This window comes from Coturnix japonica, chromosome 3, assembly GCF_001577835.2.
Source record: "Coturnix japonica isolate 7356 chromosome 3, Coturnix japonica 2.1, whole genome shotgun sequence".
In the NCBI taxonomy this organism is placed as follows: domain Eukaryota; kingdom Metazoa; phylum Chordata; class Aves; order Galliformes; family Phasianidae; genus Coturnix; species Coturnix japonica.
The window spans coordinates 56,919,537-56,932,575 of record NC_029518.1 but is presented as its reverse complement, the minus strand read 5'-3'; the positions used below and the strand labels follow the sequence as shown (position 1 = coordinate 56,932,575).

The 13,039-nt window shown below is 37.5% G+C and overlaps 1 protein-coding gene across 1 annotated transcript in view; it reads right to left on the bottom strand.

Moving 5' to 3' along the window:
- MAN1A1 (mannosidase alpha class 1A member 1) overlaps positions 1-13,039 on the bottom strand; it is a 129,776-nt gene that overhangs the window by 31,685 nt on the left and 85,052 nt on the right. The gene's annotated exons all lie outside the window — the stretch shown is intronic.

Sequence of the window (13,039 nt, the reverse complement as noted above, 5' to 3'; positions counted from 1 at the left end):
AGCAGGATATTTAGAAATTTAACTGGAGCAGGATATTTAGAAATTTAACTGGAGCAGGATATTTAGGCATTGGACGCTCTCAGCAGGATGAGTAATGTCAATTTTAATTAAGACATAAAGACATTTTACAGTAAAATTGATCTTGGGAATTGTACTGAGAGTAGATAAAAGAATATTGCTAAATCCCCAATACAAACTAATACTGGTTGAAATTCAGAAGAAAAGGGCTGTTAAAGTTTCATTAAAAAAAGTTTTTTCTCCTTGAAATTTTCAGCAGCAATATTCAGATCTCTCCTCCCAACACTGAAGAAAAGATATGAAAAATAAATGACTAAAGAAAAAACTTTCCTGGTGAAAATGAATTGGATGAATAATAGCGTATAAGAGCAGCACAAATGTTATTAAGTGCTAAGTCTCCTCCTTATTTTCAAGTAGTAAACAGCATTACAGTCATATACACACATATAATTTAGCTTTACTTTAGCACATGAGCCGTCACTAGAGTCATCAGATAGTACTTACATAACCATGAAAAGTGAGCACTCTTCCTGAGATAAACTGTTATTCAAATGATGAAAATAATCCCAAATCATTAAACTTGAAAAGCAGAATAAAGATGACAAGTAAGGAACATATCTGTTCTTAAATGCCATGACTTTAAACCTTGCAACACCTTTGGCAGCCGGGCTTTGAGCTGAAAGCAGCTTTGAAGCTCACTGGAGGGCCACCAAAAATAAACCCAGAATATTACCTCCTGACAGACAAACTTACAGTGCCTCACTTCTGAAGTACCACAGCATCTGCCAAATATTTCCCCATAGGGATGCTCCGCATTTTCTTTTTATTCTTCCCCAGACCACAAAGAACACTGAATTAACTGAGCTTACTTGGGAGCTGAGAGGAGAGAAGACTCTCCTGCCTAAAGACACAAGGACTGGGACACATGGACGTCTCTGATGCACATGATTGCCCAAAACTCCAAAAAAAACCCCAAAACTAATAATTACAAAGAAAATTGATGAAGAAGAGTCAAGTCAGGGTTCTGCAAAGATGCACACAATCCACTTTTATTCCACAGAAACAGAACAGCATTTTGGGATCTGAATACCACATTTTAAGAGCAATCTTACAGAGTGCTTTTTACATTTGATGAAAGCAAAAATGAAGAAAACAAACCCAACTGGCTTGAAAGCTTTTTGTGCTTCAAACTACTGTGGGTAAAACGTTTCCCAAACGTTTCATAAAAACTTAAGGTATTATGAAAAATAAAATTAAGGTAGGTATCTGCAGACTGAAAAGCTGACATCCCTACACCAATCATTCACCTGAGAAACAGGCAGCTTGGGGCCATACTGGTCCATAATCTTGCCTCAATGCTGACTTCTGGAAGAAAATATTTTAGCTTGCTCCCACATTACCCAGGCTAAAAGAGGTGACATAACACATTACTGGTAAACAGAGCTGACCAGAACAAAGTGAAATATTCCAAGGTTTTGAAAAGTTGCCGTATTTCTTGCAAGTTGCAAAAGCCCATCATTTTTCTATTAAGCTCTCCAATAAATCTCAAACTGGAAACACTCAGTTGTTCCTGCAGCAATGCATCAACCAAATTTGTCAGAAAACATATTAAGTTCCTACCTATGCTCCACCATGACTTCTGCTGATATGAACACATTCTGTCAGTACATTTTGATTTACAGTGTTTAGTTAATCTGACAACTTTCCAAACACAAACGTTTTATGCATGTAGCAATGTTTACTTGAGCATCACTGAAGTGTTTATCATCAGTGGAAGATTCTCTTGCTTAAGGTGTCTTGAGAGACAAAGCTTACTTCTTTACTTTTAGTGCAGAACAAGTAGAATTGTCTATGTTGCATCTATGCCATTTTTAATGTATCTTTTATTGACTTCATTTGGGACAGCTGATTAGAAAAAATATACATAAATGCTTTTCTGGCAAATCTGCAAAGTAATATGACAATATCTGGGTTTTGTTTGTTTGTTTGTTTTTCTCTCTCTTCTGATGGGCATTCTAAGTCAACACTGACAAGCTTTTTTCAACAAGTGGTAGAACTGAAGGATTATTAGCCAAGAGTCTTCAGATATTTTTCATGCGTCCCTCAGTTTGGATGTCTAATGTTCTTTCTTATATTTCATCTTTGGGAGTAACAAAGCAGATAAGTGAGCATGTGAATGCAATAGCCACAGTACTGCTTCTGTCTCCATCTAAATTTATGCCTACTTTAAGGTAATATTCAAGAACACACACCTATGCAGGTAGTCAGCTCCTAAAGAAATATTACCAGATCAACAAAGCACTCAGCATACAGAATGCGAGAGATTCCATACTCTCTGATTCTTTTTAACCAGGGAAATGAGTCTTCGTTTTATGTTTAACAGACTCTAAGCTGAGAAAGAAGAAAGAAAAAGGAAACAGAAGGGGGTGCTCTTGTTTTTTGGTTTTTTTTTAATCTCTCTCTGAGTTTTCTAGATGTCACATAATTTCAAAACAAAACAGACCTTAAGCAGCGGAAAAAACAGTGAGGAAATAAAATGTTAAAATGGAAGAATACTTCTTGGTCAAGAATTATAAAGAGTGAGTACATTTACAAATGGCACTATGTATCCTGGAGAATACCATGAAGTAAATACACAATAAATCTTACTTCAGTAAAACTTAATAACTGGTCATATTAAAATATTGATTTCTGCCCATGCATGAGACAAAAAAAGAAATATATATATATTTTGGAAGGTCATAGAATCATAGAGTCACCAAGGTTGGAAAAGACCTCCAACATCATCTGGTCCAATCGCCAATCTACTACCAATATTTCCCCACTAAACCATGTCCCTTAGTACAATGTCCCTTAGAACAACATCTAAACATTTCTCAAACACCTCTAGGGATGGTGACTCCACCACTTCCCTGGGCATCCCATTCCAGCATCTGACCACTCCTTCAGAGGAGAAATGGGCTTTCACCTTTCTAATTTTCTTCCTGCATATACAAACAACTTATTTATATCATTCCTGAGTTGCTCATTCCCCCTTCCATAGGAGGTAGACTCTCTTCTGGAGCCTCAAATTTTCCTGTTCTTACAGACTGGTCTTCTTTCCTGGCAGCTCATCTTATGTCACAGGGGCACAGCTTGCTCCTGTGCCTGTAAGACTTCCATCTTCAGGAGTATCAAGCCTTCCTGGACTTCACCACTCTTCAGGACTGAAACCCAAGGCACCCTCCCTACCAGTGTACTGAATAGTTCAAAATCTGCCTTCCAGAAGTCACAAAATCACAGAATCACAGAATTGTAGGGGTTGGAAGGGACCTCCAGAGATCATTGAGTCCAACCCACCATTTCTGTTCAAAACAGCTTCTGACATCCAGAGGCCTCCATCTCCTCATGTTTGTTGCACATGCTGAGTGGACTGGTGTAGATGTACTTCAACTGAGTCCCTTGCTTCACCCCCATCTCTAGAGAGCCTGGTTTTATCCTCTTCCCCCTATCAGTGAGCCTTGCCAGCTCCCAGCCAGGCTAGGTTCTATTTCCACCTTTGCGACAAGTAAGACCCATCAGCAGCCATCACACCAGGCACTGAGTAAACCAATACATAGTAAAAAACAAAACCAACAAAATTCCTTCAATTGCACCAGACTCTTGGCTATGTATTTATGAGATGGGTCTTCTTGGTCCTCTCAGTATCCCTTACTACCACTGAGGGGTTAGAGGAAAACACCACCTGTGTCCTAACAGTCCTAACTGGACGCTAACAAATACAGTCTGCAGAAAGAAACAGATACATAATACTACATGTAGAGGGTGGAAACAGGGATCCAGGTATGATGCTCACCTTCCTATTGCCTGTATTTTTCAGTTTTTCTCTGGTGGTATTTTTACAACTAAGTTTCTGCTATGTACTAACATCAGAGACAGAAACGAAATTCCTCCTGCATCTCAGGGAGTAAGAAGCCACACTGATTAACCTTGTGGTTGAACTTTCAGACTAGTGCTAAAATTGCATCAGTTTGCAGGACACTGTTTTAAAGTATTAACAACTATTGTGACTAGAATCAAATTATTTACATTACTTGAAATTCATACAATTATTCTTTTCTTGTAAAACATTGGTACACCTTTAGAACTTATCTCATTATTATGACTAGCAGTACTTGGTTATGTAAACTCTAAAGTGAGGATCTGGATCAGAACAGGATATTGAAGTAGGAACACTGCTGTTGTGATTTCCTCTCAGAAAACATGGGCTGTTGGTAACTCAACTCAGCATTTTTCTAGCAGATCACTGTTTCTTTCGTACATAAGAACTAAAAGTATCAGAACATCAGCTCTTCCAAAAGATAAAAAATATCCAAGAAGAGGGAACCACAGAGAAAACAAATATTTTCAATTATTATTTTTTTAAACTACTGAAATACAGAGAAACAATATTTGCAAGATTATTATTATTTTGTTAATTACATCACATTTTTTAATCATATCATGTAAAGCCGCATCTAATTTTCAACTAAAAGAACCAGTGAACTCACAGGGATACTGCAAAAATAATTCAATGGGTCAAAAAATCTAAAATTCTGGCCATCAGTGAACACCACTGTTTCCATCTCTGCAGACAACTTATTATTCTCCACCCTTTCTCAGAGGGTATCAGGATGACTCCAAAAGTTAGAGACAGAGTAAGACTTCAAAATATCAATGTTTAATGCAAGGTACAAAAGCATAATTTAAGAGTCACTATCCTCCTGCATAATAGGCCTGTAGAAAAGGTAAAAGGATAGAATAAAAGGGACTCAGCAACAGCAATATGAAACATTGAGAGCTGCTGTTATCCAAATATTTAGGATTATTATGAAATTAATTATGAAAATTATTATGAAAATAATTTCTTATAGCTCTTTGAAAAAAGCTACTCAGTTATGATGGTGGGTGGAAATACAAAACGCTATGACAAAAATCTAAGAAGAGTCCATTTAAATTCACCAAAGTCCTGAGACATGGCTTAGAGAAAATGAGTTCTGTGGTACTTTCCAAAGTGCTATAGGAAAAGAAAATATGTCTGGAGAACACAACTGGAAGCTTCTTTGAAGAGGAACCTGCACGAGCAGGACATTGCTTAGCCTGGCGTACAACCCCTGATTCACAAATCTCACTCCACTCCATCAGCAACCCATTGATATTCATGACAGAGAAGGACCTTTCCAGATGGAGGTAAAAAAGAGGCAAAGGGTGATGGAATAGTCACACAAAATTTCCTACAGCTTTTTGCATATTTTTTATCCATGTTCCCCTCCCAGTTCACTTATGAGACACTTCTTGCTCTACCTGGAAGCTCAGCCGCTGAGAGTGTGCATCTTATATAGGTAGAAAAAAAGTAAAATCATTAGCTATTATGTGAAGGAAAACACCGTCCCCCTTTTTTCCTCCCAAATGAAGCCTGAATTGCCATTTGGTTATATAGGTATTTAGTAGAAACTCCTCAGATTATTTTGCAAGCATAATATAATCACTTCTCCAAGTTTCAGCTTTAAAATTATAACATGTGATTCAGCTACATAGCTCATATCCAAGACTTGTGTGATTTAGCCTACTGACACTGTATAACAATGAAGGAGCCTATCATAACTGATAATATGGAAATGGGAGAGCATACAAGTTCAAGGAAGGTATTCACGGAAATTAATCTCTTCAAGGGCTCCTTTGATGATCTGTACAGAGAGATAACTGAATTAAATCACTTCATAGAAGAGATTTAGCTAAAGACAGAGTCTTTCTCTTCACTGAGTAAACCCAGAGAGACTCACCTCAACTACAGCTAGCCTTTGACAGATGCCCACATCTCCCCAGGATTTCAATTAACTTCTCAGGTACTGGATGAATTTTATAACTCTCTGCACATTAATATAAATAGCAAAAAAGTAACACTGGAGGTTAACATTCTGTAATTTTAAGGATTTTTTTTTTTTTAATAAATTTAATTCTAAAATAAGACTTTCCTACCTCAGCGTTTATTTTTAATGATCTTTTTTAGAATGGGTCACCTTTGTAATGACATTAAAAAAAATATTGCAAGATAATTATTGAGCAGATTAAACTAAAAGGAAAAGAAAACCTTTCCACAGTATTTTGGCACGAAAAGCCAAAAGTCCATGAATTTTCTACGTCCATATTTTCTATATCCATAACACAGCGCATTATGAACATATCTAACATTTCTATCATAGATGTAATAAACCTCAAATTTATTATTTTCTCTCCATTATTTCAGTTCAGTGAGAAAAATCTCTAAGGGCACATTTCATCTCAGCAAATAGCTCATTATTTTCATGTATAGCTCTATTTTTTATTTATTTATTTTTTGTATGAAGAAATGTCTTTAATAAAAAAGCCAGTATAGCTACATAATGACTAGTTATCACATTGCTAGTAAAATGCTTATACATTGCAAAAGCTTTCAGCCCATTTCTTATCTGCCACAACCAGTCTTTCATAACAATATTTTGATTTAATTAAATAAACTAAGCCTATTTAGAACAAATGGAATGAGGACAGTAAAGAGTGAGATCTTCCTTTACATGCTCAATATCTATTTCTCATTTAAAATATATATATTTAAAAGATTAAGTTGCTATGGAGACAAAGATAGAACAAACTATGTCAAAATGCTAAATAAAACTTACTTTCTTTCATCATTACTGGACAAAGAAATGGATTCATAACCAAACATTCAATATTTTCTAAATAAACTTTTTAACATACACAATCCCTCAACATAAAATTAAGTTAATAAAGGAAAAAAAAATATTTAACAGCTACTAGAACTGCAAACTATGAACCAGTAGCTAAGGAGTCACTATGGCAGCAAAAAAAGATGTTATTCTCAGATGTTATTTTCGTAGAATATCTAATATTTCATGCATTATTTAGGATTGCCACCTCCAAAAAGGCTTTCATAAGGATGATTTTTCGTTTGACCCCAAAGGGAAGCATTTGTCAATATATCATAAAAATTAATGAAGAATGGCTTCTTTTGTTCCCAGAAGCCAACGCTGATCCCTTGCTACTAATTTGCTAAGAGAGAGGCTATATCCAATGCCATAGCTCAGACTGGGGAATTTATATGGTGAGTTGCTGTTGATACCTTTGAGAAGAGATTTGCTGCAAACCTGTTCAGTAGCTTTCTCCTTTCCTGCAGCTAACTGATACTGCTATTCAACTGTGGTTATGACTAGAAAAACACTGTGACAAAAAGAAAATAAAAGTAAATAAAATTATTAGAAGCTTATACTTTTTAAAATAAAAAACATGTACCACAGAGTGCACAGGCAATGCTAAAGGATAAATTACAGTTTATTATTAATCTATTTCCTCCACACATCCTGTCCCCAAAGGGTACAACATATGGCATCTTGGTGTAAGGGTCCGCCTTCACAGACAGTGAAACTGATGATTTATTTGCTAACACCTCAAAGATATTTAATAACTTTCTGTTTTCTTCATAGCATGAATAAGCTGCACTCATAATGAAGTCTGGAAATAATGAAGTCCCAGACTTGCCCAAGCCACTGGTACTGAGCTTTCACTCCAACTCCAGTGACAAAGAGTAGCCAGAATGGCACCTTGCCTGTAAAGTCAAGTGGAGAACCTGTGACTGGGCTAGCTCTGTAGCTCTGTGTTTCTAGTACTAGTAGCAAGCATGAAAGACCTCACAGTCCAACTTTCAATATATTGCAATTAACTTTTTGCACTCCTGTGTGATCCCTATCCCCCTCCAAGCAGCATCAAGCCAGGCAGACATAGCTGCTGGAGCCCTGAGTTGTCTGCAGCATCTCTTTTCTGAAAAAGAAAAATTACGACAACCTGGTTAAGCATCTCTCACACAGCACCTCAACAGCTGGAAACAACACAGAAAGAAACTAAAATTAGGTAGCTAGCCTTCATGGCACTTTTTGATGTCTGTTTTATTCCTTGGTGCTCGGAGAATCTTTCAGGCAAGTGCTAACAGCTGGTTAGTTTTTCATCTGTGATGATGAATGAATAACCATTGCCCCTGCCTAATCATTGCCCAGCTGGTTGCTTCCTGCTCAGCTGAGCTGCCCCCTCCAAAGACCAATCTCTGCCAGCAATTACCTGGCGAGGTGATTCCTAGGGATGCTGACTTAGCAGGAGGATGCAGGCAGTGAATTAGTGCCATCAGCAACTGCAGTGTGTGTAGACTAGCAACAAAAGTAGTTACTCAATTTTACAGTACTACAGGGGACAGAAACATTTCTATGCTGAAATGTCAGACAGAACACAAATGGTTTGTATACTGTAACAAGTGAGATAATGAAGAGTTATTGGCCCAGGAGCTATTAGTTTGAGAACATTAATTTTCTCTGTTTGCCTAGTCATACGCAGTGTCAGCACTAATGCATGCTGATCTCCTGACAACTCTGTTCTGCCAGTGCAGGAGATACATCCATTTGTAAGGGAGGCACGTGTTCATCATCATCTGGCTGAAGGCTGAGAATGAGGGCACAAAATGTCAAGTACTGTGTCTGACCATTTATAATGTGAGAAATGATCAGGACAACTCGGAAGAGATGCTAACATAAGATTTCTGAAAACAAGAACCCTACTTTTCTCCATGAGGTCCATTGGGTCTTTCACAGTTGATGAAGGTGGCACACCTCCACAAACCTAATAGAGAGACTTGTCTGCAAAAGGGCAAGAGAAAAAGAAACAGCCTCCTGTTTCCTTCCTCAAGACGAAACACTCCCCATATCAGTTTTAGGAAGATGGGACTGGTCATAATATTTTAATGATTCTTAAAAATTAACAGGCTTTTTAGACACCTTAGAGTAGCTATGCATATTACAGCATCAGAGTGGTTAAATTTTCCAGGGACAAAAGCAGTCTTCCACTCAACGTTTTGCCATTCCCCTTTGTTGACAAATGTACCCAGCCACCTTTAAAGGTCTCCTGAAATACTAACTATTTCCTTACAATACTTGCAGGCAAAAAGACAAGTTGCTAAACAATCATGCACTGTATTTCAAGCGGGCTCATCTCCCTCAAGGAGACCATTTCACTGGTGATCTCTCTGTAAACTGGTCAGAACATACAGAGAGACTGAGGAGCACTGTTAACAGAAAAGTGGGAAGGAAGCAGAAAGTGGGTGCTGTATCAGCCTGTGCTGTGTCCTCCTTCAGTGTTGGTTCCTACCTGTGAGACAAAGGTTGTCTCAGTGGAGGTGTTGGAGGAGTGTGCACATCAAAGTTATGGGCTGTAACAAAATTTAAAGTGCTCTGCCCAGTAAAAAAACACTGTTCAATACCACCATAAAATTTAATCGCATGACAGTAGGACCAGTCCCATGGTGAAAAATTCTTGTTTGTTCTAAGATCAGAGTCATACTGGCAGCTGGGGAATAGTGAAGTGAGTGGACACCAAGGCAAAAGGAAACAGCAGCAAAGGGAGCAGGAGGAGCCAAGAAGCAGGTGGGGACCGAAATGAAAAGAGAACCAAGATGAAGAAGAAAGAGCCTCATCTAGCTCTGGGGAGCAGCACAGAGTAAGTAGAGGCTAGTGAAACTGCCTGTGGGAAGATCACGCTTTACTGCATGCTCTGAGGTCTGACAGCTGCTGAGAATGAAAAACAGAACACTCACTCCATAGGCTCTGAAAACCACCAGATACCATTGGGTACTATGTTTGTGATCTGATACACAGATTCTGAACATTTGGATCTAGTGATACCATGCCTAGTGATGTTTAAAATAACCTCATCAGCCCATTCATTCCAAGTATTCATCTGTTTTGTTTATATCAGATTCTTGCAGCATTTCTCAGAGGAAATACACTGCATTTCTTTAGGACTCTACCGACAAAGACTTTACAACCCTTTCCTTGTGACTGTCTGCCCTATGAAACTTAGCACATTACTGCTAGTCTAAAGGGGAGCCAGAGCCTGTGGAACTGGCATGGTGAGGTAAAATAATGGAGTTTATGAACAGTGAGCTTGTGTATGCACTCCCATGAAGGAGAGGTTGAGAAAGGGAGAGATAACTTGTATTCTGGCCGTGTGAAATTTCAAATATCACTGTTAGACATGCTACGTGCTTAAAGGTAATTTTCAGTGTCACCACCTAAAACCAAACTTGGTAATGTAATCATTTCTGATTAAAGTTATCTATTTGATACAGTCCTACATATGTCTGACAATACAGCACTGAATAAACTAAACAATTCATGTTTCTTATTACTTCATGCACTAAAGATTTAATTAATCAATTTCCAGGGGCTAAAATAGCAAGAGGGAACACAGCACAGAAGACGAGGGCAGGGAATAATAAATAACTAGCACAGAGTAGTTTTAATCAAGTCCCTGAAGAAAAGTGAAAATAACAGGAAATGAAAAGTCATGAATAGAAGTCTAGAGTTCTGATATCAGTGCAATAAGAAGGTGCTAGAATACAATTCCCTACCACAACTTGCATAATTCACTGTTAGTGGCAGTCAATTCCCCCCTCCCAAACCCAAACAAACAAAATTCTCCCATTCCCCAGGAAAAGCTCCAAAACCTGTCTCTGAGAAGTCAACTGAAAATGTATTTCATGGTGTTTTCACTGGGGAAGGGGTTGAAATAAGAATACTTTTGGAAGAGTCCATGACAAACATTATTTAAGTATTCTCTCTTCCACTCTGCCATGCCTTTTAATATTGAAGTCAAATTCTGTCCAAGTCTTAAGCTTATTTCAGATCTTCACATTTCATTCAATGTAAGAATGCTTTCTGCCTTAACCATCACAATCAGCACTCTTAAACTACACTGCTCAGTACATCTATATAAAACTCTGCTTCCAGTTTTATATAACTTTCCTAACATTCAATGTTTAGGCTAAGCTCTTTTTTTTTTTTTCCCCTGTTGAGGATTTGCTACAGATTTCTGCCCTCCCCCCTTGACATCCTGACTGATAATCAGAAACTTCTCCTTTTAATATAGCCACAGTAGTTTCAAATACCGGATGGCTTGTTGCTAGGCTTACAGCTGTGATGTTTATACAATGATAACATTAACTTACAAATGCCATAGATTACACTTGCATATACACTTGCAGATCTATATCAGTCTAAACATGTACAACACAGAGACACCACTGTTGTTGAGGGATACCTCTCCCTTCAAGTGTCTGCTTTCACAGATTCTTAGCAGCAGTATGAAACACTATGGAAACAGAAATCTGGCTCATTGAGAGGGACAGCTTGTCTGGATAAAAAAATTGAAGTAGTCTTTTTCAGACTAGTGTTGCTACGATGTAATCTGTTTTGACAAATGCTTTAAGAAAAGTATAAATGTCCCTTTCTTCCAGTCTGCTTCAATCTTCTTTCTTCTTACACACACACTGCTGTGTCACATAAATCCCATTTATTCTGGGATCAGATAAATGTTTGGTTTTCTTAGTGCCAGTGTCTAAGAGCTTGATCCTTACTCACAGCCAACAGTAAGGCTCCTGGTGGCTTCAATAATGATCAAACATTAAAATCCTGTAACTGACATAAAAATAATAGCAGAGATGACAGGTAGTACAAATATTCAGGGAGTAGAAAGTGGGAGTTGAGATGGAGAGGACAAAATGCATTTCAACAGCAGCATTAAGCATGGAAATTACTATTCCTATTAGGGAAGAAACAGAGTAGTTTCTACACAGTGTAGACTAAACACAGTCTTTGGAAGTAAACGCAAGGCATTTCAGACTGGGTAAAATAATCCAGTACGTATTATAGTTAAACAGGAGTAGTAAATAGGAACAAACATTCATTCAGTTCTGCATTGAGAATTCATGCGGCCTGACTGAGATACCAGTATCATAATATTAATCCTTTCAGCTCACAACACTCAGAGTTGGGTTGTGAAATTCAGTAGTGAAATAAGCTTTTCTCAAAATTAATAGGATTTTAATCAATATAGCGAAAATAATAAAGGTTGAAGTGAAATGAGCATGAAAAGGTTACCACTTAAAATGATAGAACAATCAAAGACATAAAAAACAGATTTCTGGAGTTCTGCTGGAATCAGTATGTGTACTTGTTCTAGCACCAGCACACAATTTTATTACACACATTGAAAAAGTTACTAGTTTTATAAAGCATTTAAGAAAATGAGGTTTCTGTCCTAATTCTAGCAAAACATTTGGTAAAAGGTTTGAAATGCATTTGTTATCTCTCTCTGTTTTTATGGCTTCAGTGAAGAAATGTGCACCACACTTATTCTTCAAACCGAAATGAAGACCTTAACAGGAATGGAGTAAGTTCAGTAAAGATATGGCACACTGATGTGTCTTTGTGACAATTTTGAAAGATAACGTCAGATTAAATAACTATTTTGGAAAAGTGCGAAATTATTTCTTGTGCAATATAAAGCTTTTGAGTAACAGGGTATCACTGAACTCATAAACCATCAAAAGCAACTATTTTACATCTATTAAGAATGACTTAAAATAAATTCTGTCTCATCTATCAAAATGATTTATTACTTAACTCTTATCATATTACAGTTTGGGGATTACGAGGGCAACACCTTGCCCAAATGATCAGAGTAAATACGAAAGTGGAGCTGGCTCCCTTTTCTCACTTTTGTCTCTTTCCATTAGGCATATTTCCAAAGGGCTAGAAACCGGAGCCTGAATTGTCTTTGATGTATGGATGAATCAGGCAATGGAATAAAAAAGGCCAACCTCTCCTCCACCCTGGGATAGGCAGGTACAAATTATGACATACGCTACAGCTGCTCTTTCTGCAGCTCTTTTCTAATACTCTGAAAGTACTGAAGGCATGTTTAGTCAATACATGACTGATGAATGACAAACCAATCAGGCTCATACAAAAGAGCTACAGAAGAAGAAGAGAAAATGAAGTGGTTGCTTACTTCAAGAGGCTCAATAGAGAAAGAAACAAAAAGGATCAGATACTGATGTGGTTCAGTATAACAGAAAATTCATATCAATTGATGTCAATATCAGGGTTTTGTCTAACATTTGTTT